Raw genomic sequence first — 23,291 nt, forward strand, 5'->3', positions numbered from 1 at the left:
TTCTTTTAGATAAGAGGCGAGGAATCTTGTTATGCAGCGCTTTTTCCCTTTATGATTGGGTAAACCTAGGAATCTTTCTTCAAAGAACGAGTAAGCCTTTCAAATAAATCAAAGCCTATTCACAGAAGGGTCTTGAACTGTGAACTGAACATCAAATATAAACTGAATGTAAGGAAAGAGTTGGAGGATTCATATTATCTTGCCATTGACTTACCAGGCTGTCAACTGTTGAATCTTTCTTCAAGTTACCAATGTAGAAGTGAGCCTAGAGTTATTTACCTTCTATGCAGAAACGTAATGAGCTTATAAAGAATTTTCTGTCGTGACAAACTAAAGGTGCCAGGAAAGAATTGTTGTCGTATTGTGTGCTGATGCCTTCATAACTGATTACAATTGCAGAGAGTACAGAGAAACAATCTATATGTTGACTTGACAAATGGTGTACAACTTCAAAACGAATTCAAGAAAGGATAAAGCTTTTCTACTTTTATAAAAAGGAAGGTGTAGTGTCATTTTTGAGTGGATGGACGTTTGGTTACTGAAGGGTGTGACGCAAATTTAACACATGTGCTTTGGAGTTAGGCCTGCCCACTTAGTGCCAAGCTACCCTATGTGACTTGGGGGTTCCCTAGGTCCAACAAAGGTGCTCAGTGGTTTCGTGTGCTAGGTGTGTGGAATGTGATAAAAATTATGAGCCTTTTGTGCAACAGCGTGTCCATTGGAATATGACGGCTATATTGCTTGGTTTCTAGGAGCAGTGTTTGTAAAGATGCTGGGACACAGATTTTGTGTGCTATTAACAGGGATACTTATTTTGCTGGGCTTCATTGTTATGCATTTGGGCTCTCTTATTCAGCCGAAAAAACAGACAGAGGTTAGTTAACGGTTTGTCACCAGAGGACAAGTGATGTTTTTTACTTGACTTGAAGGTGTTCTTGGATTATAGTGGCAGGAGTTGCCTCCTGAAAGGGGATTTTATTGTTTGTTCGCAGATTTGTTTCTAATATGTTTTCTGAAATAGCGACTTGGTTGTAGACATTTGAGAGTATTTGGTCTACACTGCCTCTTTCTGTTACATATTTAACATTGTTGCAGGGATTCTGCACATATACAGAACAATGCGCCGGAAACCAGGACTTTGGTGGATAGTCATGTACCAACCTATCACCTCCGTGCCCAAAATCCTCAAAACTGACTAGCTATAGTGTCTCATTCGTTCTCCGACTAACAGCGATGCTACCAATGACTAGACAACCCAAAACGAAACACTCCTGACTCTCAGGAATCGCAGTAGCAAGACAACTCTTTCACTCACTCACTCACTCATACTTGTCCACAATAACAGTAATCAGAGTCACAGTATAGTTTACATTTTTTATATTAACTAACGTGCTCTAAGGTACAGTACACGTGCCATTACTAGCAGCAAAATGCATAAACACAATACCGTCAGCATTGTTACAATTCCATAAAATATAAAAGGGGATGTCATTATATAAATACAGTGGAAAAGGGCTATAGTACCTAACCATCCTTCCCGTGATAAGATAATGTTTATTATAAAAAAGAAGACCTGTGGGCTTTGCCTACAGACCCCATACCTCAAGGCCTAGATGAAAGGTTTACATCTCAGAACCAGCACAGCTCTTCTCTCTGGAAAGGTCTCTCTCCAAGTGTGTGAACAACATGCTTCGCTGCAATATTAGAGCACACAACTGTCAGAAGTGCAGGTTTGTGTCATGTTATGTCTAGGTGCGAGGACTGACCAGAACAGAATAACAAGGGGCATTGTTTAGTCACCTTGTACATCGTGTGCAGAGTAAACCCCAGAGAACAGCAGAGGGCGCGACAAGCAGACAGTTCTCATGTGAAAGGCACAAGCAGAGTTTTGCAAAAACAAAGTCATGTAGTAATGTGCGCAAGAGCAGCCTCATGACACCGAAGCTCATGCTAACTTAGCAATGTCGACAATGAAACTACCCTCCATATAACACCCTCCCCCTGGTAAATCCATAGGATCTAGACATAGGATGAAAACAGAGTTCAAAAGTGCAAGCAGAGTTCAAAAGCGTCTTTTATTGTTTTTTTTGGTTTTTTTTAAATTAAGAGAGGGAAAGAAAAAAAAACATTTAGGGAGAACAAATATGAAGAGATACATCCGAAACTTAAGACCCTGCGAGATGCTTATTGTGCATTAGCGAAGTTAATCCATCAGAATGTATGAGCAAAAGATTGCAACACCCTCCAAAAGGACATCATTGTCATTGGTAGAAAAAAGGGATGCCTTCCAATTCAGCAAGCTGAATGAACAAGCGTGCTCCTCACAATCGGGTGTCTCTATCAGCATTGCTGGATAACTTGTGTGATATTTGATGTAACTTGAAGTAAGAGATTCTGTGCAGCTTTACAGATATTCCATTAAACCAAGACTCTAATTGCAGCTGTATGCGCCATGAGGCCAATCCCAGAACAGAACGGAAGTTTTTTCGATACAGCAGGGAGGCCGACTTTTATTCTTTTGGCAAGTACGATGCCCGCACATAAAGTGTTTATGGTGAACCGCTTGGACCTCATTTCACAGCGGCTTTTGTTAATCCCATGTAGAAATTAGCACTTTCTTAACTTTTCAGTAGAGACTATTTGTTTTTAAACCTAGTGCTTAAAGGAACAGGGGTGCCTTGCAACGTACAAAACTCATGAATTTAGAGAGTTTACATAATGGTGAACCACTCAGATTTTATGTCAAGGTGGTTCCGGTTAATCTGATGTAGAATTGAGTACTTTCTCAAATCTTTTATTAAATTCATTTGCTGTGCAAAATAATGCTTAACGTATAGTGTTGAACAATGTAGAAAACGTTGTTTTGCACTTTAATAATTTTATATATATATATATTTTTTTTAAAACAGAGATAGTTAAATATCTGGAATGTGCAACTGCATATAATGCAGCGTTGCAAAAAATGCATATGATGTTAAAACACAATACTTTTCTGTAGGTGGCAATTACAAACCTTCCGGGGTACGAGTTTATACCGTACCTAACAATAAATATGCAGTACCTAACAATACATTTTAGAGATTTTCAATCATATGCTCGTGACATGAAAACCATTAGGCCACGCTGTGACGCTAATACGTCACACGGTCTCATTTTAAGATATCTGGTGTTAACCACAGCAATAAGACCCTCTGGGGATAAGTCTATATTTAGGTTTAAATATTTTTATTGAAGAAGTACAGTGGAGTAGCAGTGTAAAACAAGAAAAAGACCAGGCAATAATAGACAGTTCCCAGAGAGCGAATTAACTGCTGATACAGTCTTCAGAGCTCACCGCCACCTTCGTGGTTCTATAGTCTAAATCAGGCGAGAGCCGCCACGGTTGGCATCCTCAAGCATTGCAGTCGAACGTCGACCAGAAAGCAAATAACAATCCCTCTGTACTTCACAATGAACGTAACAAACTACCCCAACAACCCCCCAAACCTATCCCCTTCCCCCTCCCCCAACTCTCAGTCCGGTGCCGCGCAAGAAAGGTTCTCAGACACTCACAAGCCCTCTCTCTTTGTGTACCCAACCCACTTGCCCATCACTCCTCCTCCCTCCTGGCCATTCAGGTGATCGGTGGTGTAAGCCTAAGGAGTCTCAGATATCTGGGGCACGTAAGCTCCCTGAATTCAGTAGCTAATAAAGTATGGAATGGTTGCCACAGCTCTGTGAATTGGTCGATCTCCCCAGCTAGTGTAAGTGAAATTTTCTCCATACCCAGTACATGCCACAGCCTGTGCAACCAGCCCGTGATCGAGGGAACAGTGGAGGTGCGCCAGTGTACTAGAATGTTCTGCACAGCGGAGCCCAAGGCGATGGCTATGTGTCTCCCTCTCCGGGATTTCAACGGAAACATTAAGGCATTAGGTAGGCCCAGTAAGGTATAGGCCGGGAAACAAGGTAATTCTATGCCAAAACATTTATCAATTTCATCGATCACCTCCTTCCAATAGTCCTGTAGCAGTGGGCATTCCCATAAGATATGCGTTAAAGTCCCAATGTGCCCACAAGCGCGCCAGCATGTAGTGTCTATGAGCCTGTTCATTTCGTGCAAGCGTTCAGGGGTGCGGTACCAGTATGTCGAAACCTTGGTGAAGGTTTCTGTGAGCCCCACATGATATGCAGAATGTCGCGCTCGGTATGAGATCTGCTCCCATTCTTTGTGGCTTAGTGTTCTCCCAAGTTCCCTGTTCCATCTCTCCCTACCAGGGTTATAGATGTGTGTGGACGGAGGCTGTAGCATTTTATATAGATCCGATATGAGTTTCGCATCCGAAGTGCGCGTCGCCAACCAACGCTCATAGGGGAGCAGGTTCCTGTCTGCCGCATCCCGCACCTGAGGTTGCAGTGCCCAGTGTCTAACCTGCCAATATCGCATCCTATCCGCCTCGACCAGCTGGTAACTCTCTTTAAGGTCCTCAAAGGGGAGGACCCCACCCTCCCCGTACATGAAAAAGCGCCCTGCAGCCTTTCTCTCGCCAATGCGCAAAGGCACCTGGTTTCGTCCCTGGCGTGAAGTCTGGATTGTCCACAATAGGGGTGAACGGAGAGGGGAACAAGGTTAGCTCGAACCGTTCGCAAGTAGCGTCCCATACCCTCAGCGGGACCCTAGTAACATATGAGGCGTAAAGGTTCGGGGGTCTGTGTTGTCTACGCAGGAATGGTATTTCCTGCAGTGGACGGCCCGCCACCGCCTGATCTTGGAAGAGCCAGTGCTTGTCCGACTCCCATCTGCTCCACTCCACCAGGTACCTCAGCTGTGACGCCTGGAAGTATTTGTGAAGGTCAGGGACACCCAGTCCACCCGCCTCTGGCGCCTGGGTCGTCAGTGCTCTCTTCATCCGAGGCACACGGCCTTGCCAGACAAATTGGTATAGAGCCGTCTGCATCATCCGCATCCAGCCTTTAGGGGGCTGTAGCGGAAGTGCCCGGAAGAGATATAGGATCTGTGGTAGCACAGTCATCTTCAGCGCTGCTATCCTGCCTAGCCACGATATCGTCCCCTTGTTCCATCTCCCCAGTTCCTCTTTCACTTTCTTGCCTAACGTCTCATAATTAACCGCTACCATCGCCGACAGTGTGGGGGCCAGCAGGATACCTAGATAAGGCACATGGTCCCGTGACCACCTCAGTGGGTAACGCCTCTGCAAATCAAGTCTCGTCCCGGGTGTCAGGGAGATATCCAATGCCGTGGATTTCCCCATATTCATCCTGAACCCGGCCGTTCTCGCAAAAGCCCCGAGCTCTTCCATACACGCGGGCAAAGCCCTCCGTGGATCCTCTAGCGCAAAAATGACATCGTCTGCGTACAAGCTTACCGTGTGGGTATAACCCCCCATCCGCACTCCTGTAGCATCTGCATTTTGTCTCACTCTCTGGGCAAAGGGCTCCATGTAGAGGGCGAAAAGTAAAGGGGACAGCGGGCACCCCTGTCTCGTGCCGCGTTCGATATTGAAACGTCTTGAGCCACAGCCATTGACTCGCACTGCCGCTGACGGGAACTTATAACAATTAAAGACCATGCACCTAAATTTCCCCCCTATGCCCATTCGAGCCATCACCCGTTCAAGATACGGCCAATGCACCCGGTCAAACGCTTTCTTGGCGTCGACTGAGAGGAGCATCCTTTCCCCCGGGATCCGGGAAGCCTTCTCCAGTACGTGCACCAACCGCTTGGTATTGTCTACCGTTTGCCTGCCGGGTATAAAGCCGGACTGGTCCGCTTCAATCAGTCCGGGGAGATATTGCGCCAATCTCGCAGCCAAGATCCCTGTGTAGATTTTTAGGTCAACGTTTAAGAGGGAGATCGGTCTGTACGAGCCACACTGAGCCCTGTCCTTCCCCGGTTTGGGTATGACCGATACCGTGGCATGCAGGAGATCCGATGGGATAGCGCCGGGGCAGCTAAAGGAGTTAAACAGTTTGGTCAGTATCGGAGCCAGGGCGGTGCAAAACGTCCTATAGAAGAGGGTGGTGTATCCATCCGGTCCCGGAGCCTTCCCGAGTTTTAGCCTAGCGATCGCCGAGATAACTTCCTCTATCCTAATCTCTCGATCTAGGTAGTCAGTCTGTATTTGAGCTAGGGACGGAAGAGTCACTGAGTCCAGATATTCATCAGGGTCCCCAGTCGCTGCCCCGTCCTCCGCGTAGAGCTCGGAGTAGAACTGTCGAAAAGCCTCAGCTATGTCGGCGTCTTCTGTGACTGTGCGCCCATCAGGCACCGCAAGTTCTTTGACTCGACGGCATTGGTGTGCAACTCTAAGCTTAGCTGCCAATAACCGGCCACAGCGATCCCCCCCTGTGTAAAAAGCGTGTTTCAGGCGGAGAGCTGCATACTCAGCCCTGTCCAGATCTAGAGACGACAGGAGCTTCCTCGCCGCTTTTAGCTGTTTCCAAATTCTGGGAGCCCCCGTGCGCCGATGCACCTGTTCCAATTCCCTGACCTTGTTCGTGAGTTCTTCCCGTTTAACTTTCCTTTCCCTATTTTCGGTTGCTGATATTGATATAAATTCTCCCCGTAAGACCGACTTAAGAGCCCCCCATTGAGTCGCCAAGGTGGTGTCGGAGTTAGCGTTGTGCAGCTGAAATTCAGTCACAGCCTCAGTGATACGCTGCACCACAGGTTTTTTGTGTAAAAGGGCGTCCCGTAGGCGCCAGACTCCGCGTTGAACAGGGATCGACGGGGGCAGAAAGGTACCCGAGACCGGAGCGTGGTCCGATAGGGAGATGACCCCGACCTCCGAGGCAGTGGCCATGTCCCGAACCGGGCCTGAAACCAGCAAGTAATCTAGCCGTGCATACGTTTTGTGTGCGTGTGAAAAATATGAGTAGTCCCTATCTGTGGGGTGAAACCCTCTCCAAAGATCGTGCAGGTCGAGTTCAGCCAAATGTGTTTTCATAGTGTTCGATAGTTCCCCAGTCTGTGGAAAGCGCTGTGCTGATCTGTCTAGTGAGGAATCAAATACCATGTTAAGGTCCCCCCCCAGAATGAGATGTCGATCAGGGGATGCTGTGACATCTATCAACGTGGTGTGGAGGAAGTGTTCCTGACGCTCGTTTGGGCAGTAAACCGACCCCACCGTGAAATGCAGAAGCCCCAGCTTAAACCTGTACGCCAGTAGTCTCCCTTTTTGTTCAGCTAATTTGTGTAGCACCTCACCCCTAAAGGATTTAGATACCAATATAGCAACTCCCGCCGTTTTAGTGGAGTGGGAAGAAAAGAACTGAGTGGGGAAGGCACGGGACCGCATTCTATGACAATCACCCACCAACAAGTGCGTTTCCTGTAACAGACAGATGTCCGCCTGCGAGGCCTCTAACAGGGAGAGAACTGCCCTTCGCTTCGTGGGGTTGTTTAGGCCTTTCACATTCAAAGTCACCACTTTCAAGCCTGCCATACCAGATCAATGTAACCTTCCAGCACTAGGCAGGCGAAGGCGGCCAGTGCCAATCCCGTCTGTGAATCGGCCCGTGAGGTCCGGTTTAGCTGAACGTACATAACAAAGACACCGGACTGAGTTGCCCCAAACACCCCCCTCCCGGATCCCAGGACCCCCAAACTCCAACTCCCTGACCCCCGCATTCCCTTCCCCCTTTCCCCAACTTGAGCCTCCCAACCCATCCCCTTTAACTGTTTGTAGTCCAAAGAGTCCCAGGCCTGCCTCTTACGGACAGGTCTGTGGTAAGTTACCTTCGTGGGCGACCAGCCACCAGCCACCAGCACCCCGCCCTCGCATTCCCGCACCCACCTCCTCCCCAAGCCTGCTTTATCAATAATGCACTGTCAATCTCCCCCCGGAGTCCTGTTAGGCGGTCAGCGCCACTTCTCCCTCGACCATCGAGGTCTCGGTAGCAGTTCGAATTGCGTCCGCCATTCCAGATCTTACTGTCGGCGAGTCCGGTCTCTGCGTGGCCCTCTGCGGCCTGTGTCTCGAGACTCTCCGCCAGCCACCGTCAGTTGAATTCCTCCTTCGTCGTGGCGTGGACGACTCCTCTTCCTCTGCCGTGATCCCTAGGACTTCGCAGACATCTTGAAGAGATCGCAACTGGTGCGACTCTCCATTCCATCGGAAAATGAGGCGGAAGGGGTGCCCCCACGAATAGGGCGTGTCGTGTTGTCTTAGGAAGTCCGTTGCAATCTTGAATGCCCTGCGCTTCTGGAGCGTAGTCGCAGCTAGATCCTGGTACAGTGCCACTTGGTGATCTCTGAACACTATCGATTGCTTCTTCCTCGCTTCGTACATGATCCTCTCTTTTAGCGGGAAGTCAGGAAGAAAAGCCAGTACATCCGGTGGAGGTCCATTCGCCCGTCGTCGCGGGCCTACTCTGTGAGCTCTATCAATCCTGATAGGGAATTCCGCAGGTTCGCCAAGGACAACGCGGAACAGTTCTTGCAAATAGGCCACTATGCCGGAGGTCTCCTCTGTGGACGGCACTCCCCGGATTCGTATGTTGTTCCGTCTTGCTCTGTTTTCCAGATCTTCGTTATGTAGTTGGAGGTCAATGTGTTGGTCCCTGAGGCGGAGGACCTCCTGCTGCAAATGCGTAATCTCATCGTCCTGCCTTTGCGTGGAGCTCTCAACCACTTCCACCCTCTCCCCAAGACCATCCACCTCTCTGCGCAGTTCTCGTACTTCACCGGCCACTTCCTTTTTCAACTCCTGAAAGTCGTCCCTCAAAGTCCCAAACAGGGACTCTAAAAAGGATCTGGTGACCGGAGGCTCACCGCTGTTCCCCCCTTGCGATCCGCATGCACCTCCTGACTGTGTTGAGGCCTTGTCCCCTTTGCTGGCTGGTTTATTGAGCATTTCTGTGAGCGTCGGACTGCCTCCTTTGCCGCCTTTCTGCCCGGCCATCTTCCTCACTGTTCCGCTACTCGCGTGTGAGCTCCGGCAGTCCCCAGCTAATCCGTTACCCGGTCAGGCCCGTACTTCCGGCCTGCACCTTCGAGAGCCTGCGCTCTGTAGGCCGGTCCTCAACCAGTCCTGCGACCCACGTTCGAGCCCCCGGCTTCCGGATGCTCAGGAAGAGCCCAATGGCACTCGGTGCTTCTCCCAGGTTACCCCACCGCCGTTGCAATGGGTAACAGGCATTGTCATGGTTCCCCGGCCTCCGTGGTGTGAAATGTCTCAGACTTCCGACCTCTTCGGGGCAACCTGGGGCTCCACTGGGGGCTCGGCACTTCGATACCCACACCCAGCCCACTCCTCACCTCTGGTGTTGAGTCCTTGGGGGAGAGGGGGGGGCTCTGACCGGGGCCCCGCCCTTGGCTGCCCGGTGCCGGCGCCGCGGCCTACCACCGCCCCTCAATCCCTGGTACTGCTCACGGTCAATCCGCGATGCCCCGGGGCACTCCGCGCCCCCCACGTGCCTGTCCCAATAATGGCGTCCCAGCACTGTCCGGCTGCTGCTTTCCGGGCCCCTATCCGTCCCTCCAGCCGTGTTCTAGGGGGCAGGCGTCGTTAAAATTGTAGGATCACCCCTGTGTGGCGCACCTCGAGTCCTCGCTCCGCCGGGCGCCCACACTCGTTCTCCCGGTCCACTCCTCACCACTTCCGGCCAGGGGGGTTGGGAGCCAGGGTCCCGCTCCGTCTCCATGCAAGTGCCCCACTTCGGAGCTCGCCGATCCAGCCGTCTGCCCCGTGCCTAGACCCCCGCTTTCCAGAAGTCCGCCTCGGGCTGTGTGCTATCTCTGGCTGGTCGCGGCTTCGGACCTCCGCCAACTAGGCCGCAGCCGCGGCCTCAGGTAGATTTGGGGGCGGGAGCGGGGCCAGAGCACTCCTCCTCGCCGGAGTGCCGCCCTGCGTGCTCCTGGTATGGGTCCACCGACTTACGGGACCTCCCGGGCGACACCGCTCTTCTTTGAGCGCCCGGCTCTCCCGTACCTCGCTCCGGCGGTGTCCCGGGTCTCTGTTCCCCTCCCGCTGGGCCGCAGCCGCGGCCTCGCGCAGCCACGGGGCCGGGCCGGGCCGGGGTCCTCTGTGCCGTCAGGCGTCGGGCCGGAGCACCACGGACTCCGGCGGCCAGCGCAGCAAAGCCACCAGCGTGCGGCCGCTCCCCTCCAGGTCCGTCTCTCTGCTCACCGGAGGCTCGTCTCACTGCTCTCCGGGCCGGCGCCGCCTCAGTTGGGTCCTCTATGCGGGCCGCCTCGTCACCTCCGCTCCGTGCTCCAGCGGCCGAGACCTCTGCCGTCTGTGTTGTGGCTCACCGGGGGACCGGAGTTTCGCTCTGCTGTGCCTAGGGATTTCCTCGCCCACACCTGGTCGCCGGGCTCGGCTAGGGGGGAGAGAAGCTGTGATTAGGGCTTAGGGCCTTGGCGGGTGCAGGAGCTCGGGCAGAACACGTCCGTTCACTCCGCCATCTTGGCCACGCCCCATAAGTCTATATTTAACTCTAAAGATTGAGTGGTTCTCCCTTATAATTCATGAATAAATGAGGGAACCCAAATATGAATTACATAATAAAAAGATGACATTCAGTTCTGAGTGTAATTCTCATGGTTCTTCAATGTTTCAGATCTCTATTTTTAATGAGCCAGCAACAATTCGAATTGCAGCGACTTTCATCATATTATACAAAGGTAATGCTGCACACATTGAGTAATTAGGCACAATTAAAACTGTCTTTTTTTTAATCAAACATAAACGCATCCATTTGTTTCAGTCTTGACCATAGTATCAACAATGTTTATGGGTTTGGTTGGGGGTGCATGTAATGAAAAGAAGTCCAAAGAGAATAGTGTTTGTGTGCAAGAATTATCTTCTTTATTCAAGTTTTCTTATCAAAGAGCTCCACATTTATCAACATACATCAGCCAACGCGTTTCTCTCCCTCAAGGGGAGCTTCCTCAAGGGGAGCTTCGTCAGGGATGTAAATGCGTAGAGTATATTGGAAGTGTAGACAAGATGGTTTGTCCTGAGTCCGGGATCTACACGCTACCGGCCGCTCGGACGATTTGGGATTTCGAAACTCGGTTCTTATATACGGGACCGGGCCCAAACAACACACTGACGTTATCGAAAGAAATACGAGGCGGCATCTTGTCGGATCTCTTTGAAACCAAGGACCGACTTTCCTGATTCCTTTATGCTGCCAGTTATTTAAAGAGGATTGACCCATAACTAGAGAAACCTATATCTTACTGCGTGAGATTGAATACATATCTCTGCATGGTCTGAAGCTCAACTAAACCAGCAAGCCAAGACTACGGCTGACTGATATCTTCATCATCCCGGTCTCAGGACAAACCGTCTTGTCTACACTTCCAATATACTCTACGCATTTACATCTTGAAAGAATACTACAAATCTAATTGCCCTGAGGAAGCTCCCCTTGAGGGAGAGAAACACGTTGGCTGATGTATGTTGATAAATGTGGAGCTCTTTGATAAGAAAACTTGAATAAAGAAGATAATTCTTGCACACAAACACTATTCTCTTTGGACTTCTTTTCATTACGTGCACCCCCAACCAAACCCATAAACATCCTAGTGATCTGGAACTGTGTTGCGTCATTCAGCAGCTGACGCAGGGGTTGCTTGCACAAAATTCCACAATTATCGTTGAACTGGGACTAAGATGCGACATCTGAAGACCCGCTGCTGCTTTTTGCTCTTGGTGGATAAATAGTATCAACAATGTTGAAAAAAATGAGTTATTAAAGCAAAGCTGATACTTAAGGTGCAGCAAATTAGTGATACGTACCCTCGTTTTTAAATGGTAAGCTCATCCAGAGTCAGAAACTTACAAAACCTGTATACACAGACTTTTTTATTATTTCATGTTTCTTCTACTTAGATTTCAAGCCCCCATATTCAAATGTCTTGAATTTAATCTGTTGGTGGCTCTATCGAAACCGTTGAAAGTTTTTGTATTAATACAAAGGTACCTTCTAGCCCCCAGATGGTGATACATGTAGTTTGTGATTAACTATGCCCTAAGACTTTTATAAATATTCATTTTGGCTCTTTCTAGGTCAACTACTTTTATTCTGTCCGGATGAGTTTTTCCTTCCGACATTAAGAAACATACCCATTAAGACTGAGACAACTTGACTCTATGGTTTCTTATAAGTTAAATAGGTGGGTCCAAGGTGTAATTCACTCTTTCTATTGTTATTTTTCCACTTCATATGTGCTACCTATTATTAGGCTATCAGTGTACACCAGGGGATTAGTCCAAATTTGATGTTTTTTAATCCTTATGTACTGCTAAAAATAGGCACTAGATTAAATGCTTTTTGGATCATTGAGGAATACATTTGTGTTTTAATAAATGTTCTTTGCCATTTAGAAAACTTTGTCCTGAAGAAGGTGAAGGAATTAATGCTCACCGAAACGCTGCATCGACTCCTTATAAGTTTTCTTTTCTCTTAATGTTTTACCTGCATATATACTGTAACTTCTTTAATGAAAATATGTTTTTAATCCTGGAAGGAATGTAATGTTTTTTTCTGTATATATACATGTGTATTCTTATAAAATAAATACTCTTTTTAAATAATGTAATTTCCTCATTGAATCTTGTTGTATCAATACATTGCAGATATTGAAGTCTTTGTAAAAAAGGTTTCTGTAGAAATTTTATTGGATTGTGATCTTTAGATATAGCACATGATCCATACTGAGGCATGCTCTTAGATATGGAGATTTATGCCCAAAACATAGTTCCTTGGAAAGAGAAATTTTTGTGTTTTCTTTCATTGTTACCCCGTCCCTTTTTCCTAGATTCAGGGTAGCTCCCTTCCCTTGTGATGCAATCCCAGAACAGTCCTGCTCATGGGCCAGTAAGGGACCCATCAACTGGTCAAAATCCGGGTCTAAACATGACGTAATGGAAAGGCATATATATAACACCCATGTAAACTGATATCATAAACATGAAAAGACTGGTTCCACGCAAGTGAAGTATGCAAAGCGGAAGGACAACCCATAAGCCACGCTGAGTGTTGCCAGTGGTAAGGTACTGAAGCATCCATACATACGGTCACGGCGCAATTGCAGCCATCCCGATCTGTGCAGTACTAGAAGAGGAGCAACCAATACGCAGCAGGCACAGTAGAAGCAGGATTCCAGCAGCGAATGCCAGTAATAAAGGGAATCCACCAAAGACGCTGGAAAAGATAAAATGAATGATGGCAGGTATTACTCCAAATATTGTCTGAAAAGAATTTACCAGGCCAGAGCCAACAGGTTTAAAAAAAATGTGCAAGGGCGTGTGTATCAGACGCATTCAAAATGCGTTCAGAAATGACTGAATTTAGCTAGATGTTCTAGCCACCTGCAAATCGAAGGTCTCCCGCGATGAAGTGAGGGGGACTGCTTCCTGGAATAAAAGCGCTTTTAGTCTGCTCAACTTGTCGAAATCTGTTTTCAAAGTTGGTATGGAAGCCAAATTGAGCTATCGAGCTTCCCACGAGGGGGCGGAAAAAGCTAATTTTTATAAAAAATCACGCGCTGTGAAACCGTTACAATGTATGGGATTCCAGCTAGCAAACCACTGCATTCTTGGCTATTTGAAATAAGATAACTACTGTTACTAAGCAGCGTGAATGTGTGAGTTATTGCGCGAACTGAATGACCTTTTAACACCTTGAATGCTACAGCTAATTCTCCTGGATGCTGACTTTTCTGGATTCCCATTGTTCATGACGAGCTCAGCTCGTCATGAGTGTATGGAGGTGTACATCATGACGAGCTGAGCTCGTCATGAGCGTCCAAGGGGTTAAAACACAAGCAAAGTTCGGAGTTGACACATTACAAGCCGCGTGCAACTTTATGTTTTTAAAACAAGGGAATTACCTACTGTAGAATCATAGTTCTCCCCCATTAGGTATATCTCCTTCTCATACCGTAAACATCTGTAGGTGAAAGGCAAAGACCACAATTCATGCAGAAAAGTGCTACCCAGGGAGTTCTAGGCGGCCTAGCGGGTAATGTTTCATAGAAGAGCTGAACTGAAACAATGAGAAAGACATAACTCCATGAATTAGCCAAACAGCAGAGTCAGTCTCCGCCAAACAGAAAGGCATAGGTCTGTTTTGTCTATGTGTAGAAGAGTATAGGTTGCATCTTTCATGGAAATAAACTGCAGTTTGTCTGTCAAATTAAATGGCAAAAACTAAGCAGTCACATTTAAATAATCCCATGGTACTTTTCACCTTTTCAGAGTTTGTAAACTCCATGAGAATTGCATCACTGAACGCAGTTGATTTTGATCATGGTATAAAAAAGACTCTTGTACAATATCAATAACAGAAGAAACAATATTATCCAATGTATAAATACGGGAAGACAGTGTGTTAATACTTTGTCAACAACAGCAAGAACCTTTTCTAAGTTTGCTTGGTCAATTTCCCACAGACCTGACGCTGCTACAATCTGTGAAAGTTTCCATATTTCATTGTAAGCTGCATACATGAATCTCTTTGTTCTAGGAACCCTAGGCCCCAAGACAAAGTCAGCCAAATTGATGGTACTGGACAACAACGATAAGTGTTGTTTAACGGACGATAGTGTTGAGTGCTGCAACCACTGTTGATATTATTTGCCCACCCAATAGGTGGTTACCGAATGTGTATCTGACAATCTTGGGTGGGGTCTATCTTGTGCATAACCTGGTGTAGTGTTATAAAAACAGAGTTGGCAGGCATTCAAATTCGTCTTCTATACTAGCCAACCTGAAGGATCCGCTTCAGAGACATTAAAAGTGTTATTTTGAAACAAAACTTGTAATTCATTAATGGTAAAATTTGTGTAGGAGCGCCAATTATTATATTCAGCTAAAGAGGGAATGGCAGGGGCATTCAACCTCTTTGCAGTTGCCAAACCAAAGCCAGTTGTTTGGTACACTGTATCCTTTAAAAACAAAATTTGCGCTGGGATGAGGCAGGCACGATGTAAGGCTTCAGTGCCTCGCACCTGCCAGTTCTTGGAACCCCAGATAGATTTCAAATCAATGGTGGCCTTCCAGTGATCATAGCTCCTTACTGACAGATCATGTCGGAACGAATTGGAATAGATTAATTTTGTATGGGTCAACTTGACTTTGGGAGTTGAAGAAATATTTAATTTAAAATATTAGAACTCAGGTGTTGACCTATCAAAATCTGGGAAGTATGTAGATTTATTTCTAAGTGTTTTTGAACTTCATTTTAACAGCTTTGGTCAATATTCCCACTGTGTGTAATTAAAAACAGATTGTAATGTATTTGACTTATGCAGGAAATGATGCTCACAATGTTGATAACAGAACACATCGGCATTGATGGCAGAATTTAAATAAAAATCTTCGGCATTGAAAACAGCATAATACTTAAATCTGAAAACAATGATTGTATCCCATGCACATCCCAGTCATATGCCCTGTGTTACCACATCACGTATGGAGACATGAAAGACGTATGGCACATTGAGGTCTTCCGTTGGGCCATGGATTTCAAAGTCCACTTTATCCCAAACTATGCCATCTGCAATTGGGAAAGCTGAAATGTCAAAAAGAGTCTGATCACGTTTCATGATGTGGGAAGATGAATTGGGGGCCACAATACCATCAACCAAGTTCACAGCATAGTGTTCGGGTAAGTAATGACCATTGATGAGTAAGAAAAACATTGTCACAAAACCAGTCGACATGAAGAAAAAAACAGGATGAATATCAACCAGATGTATGTCCAAGGAGGGACTAAGTAAGTCTGTTGAAACCAGGAGATAAATAAGTCAATTTGATGGGGCCAATTGATGAGGTAGAGGACGAGCCATAAGAAACGCTCCCAGTTTGTGAAGTACTTTCGGGCAATTCATGCAAAGACTCTTTTGGGGATAAGCATATTCAACGTCCTCGTATGCAGTGGGATGTAGATGGGTCAGGCAGTGTCGTGTGGAGAATTAAAAGGTGTGCCAACCCCAGGACTTCTAGAAATTGTGGTGCACGAAACAGCAGGCATAACTCTATTCAGAATTGGCCAGACGTTGTAACTTGACATTGTCCATTGAGATGTATCTGTTGTCTTTGCAACTAGGAAGCGTTAGTAAAATGACTGTACAAGTACCCTTCAAGCCAAGGACTGGAACTAGTACACCATAAGAGGGACCAAATTCTTTTTTGTTCTCTAACTTCTCTCGGACCTGATCACCAACTTTCAGAAGCCAGCCGGCCACCGGAATCAGCAGTGCAGCATCAGTGGCAAAGGGCAAATGTTCAGTTGCAAGACTGTCACAGGTCTCTTGTAGGTCCTGTAACATAGTAGAATGATTATCTATGTCAAAGGTTGCGGCAGACGTTGCAAAGTCTAGACCATCAAGTTCTGTCACAAACATTTTGATGCCAAAGAGCATCTTGTATGGGGACCACCCACCCAGAGGTCTTCTAGGGAGATTATTAGGTGCATGTTGAACTCCATACAAATGAGCCAGCCAGTCCCTGTCAGTACCTAAGACTCAAGCTGTCAAAGATTGCTTTAAGTCATGGTTCATCCGCTCCACAATTGAATTGCCATCAGGCCTATATGAAGACGAAAACTGAACCAGCACCCCCAAAGACTTCATTGCGTCCTTGTACGCCGTAGAGGCGAATGCTGGACCTTGGTCTGAATGAAAGGTGCCACAGGCAAAGATCTCTACAAAGACACGCAAATCCCTGATAACATTTCGAGCATCAGCACTGAGTTGAGACCAAACCCAAAGGAATCTAGTGCACGAATCAACTGCAACCAAAATGTATTTATATGCAGTATCTGAAGAAAATGGACCGCAGTGATCCAGATATATATAACCAAATGGCCGATTAGAAATGCATAGCTGTGTTTGTGGTGGGCGTGTTACCGTAGAAGGCTTGATTTGCTGACAAACGTCACAAGAAAGTACATAATTACGGGTCTGTTTATATAAACCACGCCACCATTAACGTTGCTGCAAGATAGAAACTGTTGCAGACACTCCGGCATGGGCCGAAGCCATGCCTTTGTGTGCGGCATTGATCAAAGAATATCTGTAGTACGCGTTGGGCATCAGCCGATCACCAACTTCTGCTCTTCTTGCAGAAGGAACTTTGCTGCATCCCAATGAAGGTAGTCCATGCCGCAGTATAGTTTGAAATGCAGGTTTATTCTTAAGTATAGGAAGACAGAACCAAGGACCCTCACAAAGCAGCTCCCATCATCAGCCCACAGCAGTAACTGAATCCACTGGAGCTTTCAAGGAGCTGGCATTCTTAACACCTAGGTAACAAATGAAGCTATGATGCAACATACACCAAGAGCAGGAAACATAACATAAAGAACAGAAGAATAAGTGGATATAACACTCCTTCCCCCTTCAAACAGGAAACAAAATACACGAACAAAAATAAATCAAATAACATAGTCTTCAAGATATTTAGGCAGACGTCTTACTCTTCCTCGCATGGAGACCAAGGGATCAGGAGATACACCTTGGAATGAGCTATTAACAAAAGATGAAACTTTAGGCAAACAAGAATTGCCCTCAAACAAGGAGAGATCCCCACCAGAATCCAATACATCAGAAGGAATTTCAGGAACAGAAGGAGAATCTTGACAGAAACAGGTACAGCAACACATTTGTGCACATCAGCTTCTTCAGTGAATGAAGAATGCCCCCAGCTTGATCAGAAGTGCAAGTTTTACTAGATGAACCCAAGTCATAAAAATCATGTTCAGTGACAACCCCAATATCAGTAGAGAAGAAATCATGACAAGTATCAAATATTGTCAGCAGGACAAGCATCAAAAATATTGACAGCAAATGTATGTGTTTTGGCCACTCTTATTTTGCCCCACCACCTCCCACCAGTAAGTAACTTGCACTGCATGTTTATTCACTTGAACAATTTTGGTTTCAGGATAGAACTTAGAACTACCCTTCTTGAAAGGTCTCCTGAACAGACTCACCCACCAGAAACTCCTCCGACGTAACTTTTTTTTCATCATCATATCTAACTTTAGATTTAACTTGGCTCAATTCCACACAAGACCTAATTTGATCACTGTTGGGAATTTATGCATCCACACCAGAATTGGGAATAACCCACCCTGGAGAAAATTCATTAAAATAATGTCTACCCCTAAATAAGACAAATTGAGAAACTCCAGTTTTCGAATGAGGAGTATTGTTGAAAGACCAAATTCTTTCATCAGCAGTATCTTGGACTTGTAAACCAGATGAAATCACTAATTGAATGGTGTCTTTCAAAACACAGTTAACCCTCTCAACTAAACCGTTGCCTTCAGGACTATAAAGAGCAGTAGTGAGATGTTTAATCCCGAACTTGATGAAAAAAATTCTCATGTTATTTGCAACAAATTGAACTTCATTATCAGAGATCACAAAAGTAGGAATGCGCTCAGAATGAAATGAGTTCTTGAAAAATGCTATAACATTATCAGTGTTAGGTTCTCTCATGAACTTTACAGAGACCCATTTGAAAAGTTATCCACAACTGATAAAATATAGCTGAAACCACCATTCAAACCATCAATAGGACCAACAGAATCCACACCTAATTTCTCCCAAGGTTTTTGAGGAAAAGAAACAGGACACAAAGGCGATTTGAAAGTGCGAAGAGACTTCTTTGCATGGCTACACTCTTTGCAATAGTTCAACATGGTCTCTACAAAGTTGTCCAAGCCAGGCCAGCAATAGAATAAACGTAGTCTCTGTTTAGTCCCAGCGATGCTCACATGCCCCTTGTGAGCCAAAGTAACCAGCTTGCTCCTCAATTGAGCAGGGGGAATTAACACAGAGCCTCTCATGAGAAAAATACCTTATACGCTTAATTCCTCTTTAATTTTGAAAAAAGGTTTAAATTCCTCTCCTACTTGAGCTTCTCTAGGCCAACCAACCGAAATGAACTTCTTAAGATTGGTTTGAGAATTATCAGAAACAGAGGTACGTTCCCAATCTTGGTACGAGGCAACATCTTTGGCTAAAGCAAAATCATCCACCAATCCAATCACACATTCCATTTCCTCAAAAATAAACACATCGAGTTAAAGGGGCACCTTGAAAGAAAATCTGCTCTAAAATTCTTCCCTCAAGGAAAACGTCTCATGGTAAAATTGGACTCATACAGTTTTGAAAACTAACTAATCAATCTGGGACTGGCATTGCTTAAACCTCTGTCATTCCACATAAAAAACTAGAGGTTTGTGGTCAGAGACCAACAAAAATTCTCTACCCCACAAAAAGGTAGCAGAATGATGGACACCCCAAACATAGGCTAGTGCCTCTTTTTGAATTGTGCTATAATTATTTTCAGTAAATGAAAGTCTGGAGGAAGCAAAAGCTACTATATGTTCAATTCCATCTATCATTTGACTTAAAATAGCACCAAAACCTAAATTGCTAGCATCAACAGTAACAGTAGACATAGCAGTATCATTAAGTGCTTGAAGAGCAGGTGCATTAACAATCAAACTTTTTAAATTCTTGAAAGCCTCCATCTGCTCTTCCTGCCAGACAAATTTGACATTGCTCCTAATGAGTCTCCTTAAAAGTTCACTAACTAAAGCAAAATTGTGCACACAACTAGAGTAGTATTCGCTGAGGCCTAAAAATACCTTAACTGATCTTTATCAGTTGGTTGGGTACAATTATTGATAGCTTTCATAAGGTCTTGTTTGGGTCTGATACCTGTGGAAGAAATAACATGCCCCAAATACTCAACTGCTTCCATTAAAAACGTACATTTTTGTTTTTTAACTGTCATACCATGATCTTCAAGAATGCTCAAGACTGGATCAAGTTTGAGTAAGTGGTCCTTGACCGAGTTTGAAGAAATTTAAATGTCATCCTGATAGGTGAGAACATCTTTCTCATCCCCAAGTAGCTGAAACATGAGTTTCTGAAATACAAATGTTGCCGAGGCAAGGCCGAATGTCATTCTAAGGAAACGAAAAGCTCCAAAAGGAGTATTGAAAGTAGTACGGTCACGAGAGTCCTTGTTAAGTTCAATATGATGATAGGCAGCTCTCAAGTCAATGGTGGAAAATATCTTAGTGCCAGAAAGTTGAGCCAACACGTCTTGAATCCTTGGCAAAGGGAAACTTGAATATTTTAATTTAGAGACCTCAATTCGATGCATAATCTGAGCTCATCCAAATTCTTTTTTAAATCTACCACAATAGGAGAAACCCATAAAGAGGAGTCTACAGGCCCAATGACACCATCAGAGCATAAGTTTTGAATATGTTCCTTCAAATTTCCTCTAATACTCAAAAGAACATGTCTTACCTAGTGAACAATAGGGATGGCGTCAGGCTTGAGAATCATTTTATGCTCATAACCTTTCACCATTCCCAATTGATCATTAAGTACTTGCTGATGTTTTTTAAGGACTGAGTCTAAGGAAGAAACATTATCTGTTGTAACCTCTCTTTGCTACGTAGATCCTAGTGTGAATAGATCTATCTTTAAATTTCCCAGTTTCATGGAAATAAGCCATCATGTCTATCTCTTGACCCCAAAAGCAACAGTGCGAATATCAGGTGGAGCAAAGTCTAATGCATTCCATTCTTTTAAGACAAATATGCTAGAATTGATCGTTATAGTGGAACCAGAATCGACTATGGAGCTAGTGCCAACATTTCCAATTTTAACATCACAAATAGGATCCCCTACGTTATTAACAGAATTAGAATTAATCTTTACCATATCAACAGACACAACTATTTGCTTACTTTGACCATCCTCAATGTGTGCAGTAGAAGCAAATAGAAAATCTTGTGTGTTTAAACCCTTGACTTTGTTGGGGTTTCTATACGCCTTGGAAAAATGACCAATTTTCTTTCAATTGGTACAGGGTTTACCAAGCACAGGACAGGTTGGAGAATTAGCCAAATGTGACTTTAAGTCACATCTGAAACAATGAGTGTTTCTATCTGTTTTTTAAAAATCAGGTTTGTAAGTATTGGATTTACTAGCATTAACATTGGGTCCATAATTAGAAGTAGGCTTTTGACTAATTGTGTTCACTACTTCAGTGTTAGCGCCCTTGGCCTTACTTAATTCTTTAGCAGCAGTAATGGAACGTTCAATGCCTCTGGCTATTTCCAATGTTTCTGCTAATGAAGGATTCCTGCAACACAAAATTATTTCCTGGACTTTAGAATCATAACAGTTTACAACAATCTGATCTCTAAGAAAATGTTCAATTGGACCAACAAATTCACAAGTAGATGCAAGTGCTCTTAACTTAGCTAAAAATGTATCAATATTCTCATGTTCATATTGTTTAGGAGTAAGGAATCTGTGTCTCTCAACAATGACACTAGGTTCATCTTAAAAAAAAATTCTAACCTGGCTATCGCCTCAGCAAACTCATCCCAGTCATCAGAAGGAGGATGAACTATAGGTGGTTGATGATTGAAAATTCTCTGACCTTCAGAACCTAAACAAATATAAAGCATGGCATTCTTCCTAACAGCAGAACATTTTACATCATCTATAGCTAGTAAATAACTATTAAAGGATTTATACCATTGGATCCATTTTATTTTGGGAGTACCAGGTTTTGACAAAAATGGAGCAGGGAGAATAGCTGATTGAAGAGCCATGTTATGGTTGGAAATTTTAAGTGATAATGCAAAATGAAACGTACAATACTAAAAACTGTAAGATAATTACCATAGAATAGATGTAAATATGCAAGAGAATGACATGTAGAAAAGATGTGCGCGCCACCGTGCTTGACAAATGTCAGTAGCATCGAAAACAAGTCAAAAGTGACAAAATAATAAAATAAAACAAGAAAAGAAGGTGTGCGTGTCACCGCGCATAAAGTACTCACCAATGAATTATTTGAAATATATATAGTGCCACTACAAATCTCACCAGTATTGAAAACGCCAGGTAGAAAGAAAATTGGTAGAAAATTAATAGTGTGCTCAAAGCACAAGAATGCCCATTGAAATGTAGATCTTCTGAGGAGGTGAGCACATCACTGCGCAGATTATAAAAAAAACCAAATGCCAAGTAGAATGAAATAAGTAAATGCACAAAGCACTAAAATGCGCACTGAAATGAGGTCTTCAGAGGAGGTGTGCGCGTCACCGCGCAGGCAAAGGAAAGCCGAAGACATGTTGAAAGAATCCAACTAGAATCTCTTAACGGTGATGAGCTTTACCTTTAAGATTGGCACACAGCAAACGCAGGCGTGCCCTGCGTGAGACCAGCTTGTAGAGGATTGTATGTTCTCAGAGGTGGAAGATGCTGAAAGTCAAACTGTGAGTTTTCAGGACAGCTAAGTCCCAGCAGCTGATGAGGAGAATACAACATTTTCTAGCTATCGCGACAAGAATTTTAGATTCTATTAAGGACACGGAGGCGAGGATTATGCTTTCTCATTTCTTTACTGCAACAACAGCAGCCAATGAAAAATGAAAGTACACATGTAAAAATAACATTTCTCATGAGGCTTTGAACCACGCCTCACTTACAACAACCAATCACAAAGGTATCATGTCTATAAATCCTGGAGACACTAGTCCGGCCTCCTCTTTCTTTGCGCGAAAGTCAGTAACAGTTCCAACACACAGAATCTTAATACTGCAACAGAACACAGATCCAGCAGCAGTCCCAATGGAGAAAACTTGAACAGAAAGGAAACCATCATCCGGAAGGAGCGGCAGCCAAAGCACCGGCCATCTTCAACTCTTGTTGGAGTCATTTCCTAGAACATAAAAAGGAAGTTTGAGAAAACTTTCCACCACAACCTAGATCGTTGTAAGGGTGGGTAAAACAGTTAGTTAAAATCACGTAAACAACACAGTTGTATAACAGTCCCAACGGGTGGGATAATCCTCGCCTCCGTGTCCTTAATAGAATCTAAAATTCTTGTTGCGATAGCTAGAAAATCTTGTATTCTATGGCAGGACCGGAGGCTTCTGATTATGCTGGTTCAAAGCTCACCTTAAAGCTCGTCAATCACAGCATCAGAAACATGAGGAATCGGTTTGTAATAAAACACCTTGAACATTGAATCTGAGGACCAGCCAGCTGCCTTCAGAATGTCCTCCAAGCGGGAACCCAATAAGTAAGCCTTAGAAGCCATCGCACCCCTCGCAGAGTGCGCCCCATAAGCAGAAATATCAATGCCGGCTTCCAACATGATCCACCTGACCCATCTGGCTAAAGTAGCAGCAGCGACTGGCTTGAACGGTTTTTGAATAGATATTAATAACTGCCCCAGAGGATCAGCCCTGTGTACACTAGTACGCTGCTCATAACATTT

The sequence above is a fragment of the Lissotriton vulgaris genome, chromosome 8 (genome assembly GCF_964263255.1).
Source record: "Lissotriton vulgaris chromosome 8, aLisVul1.2, whole genome shotgun sequence".
NCBI lineage: Eukaryota > Metazoa > Chordata > Amphibia > Caudata > Salamandridae > Lissotriton > Lissotriton vulgaris.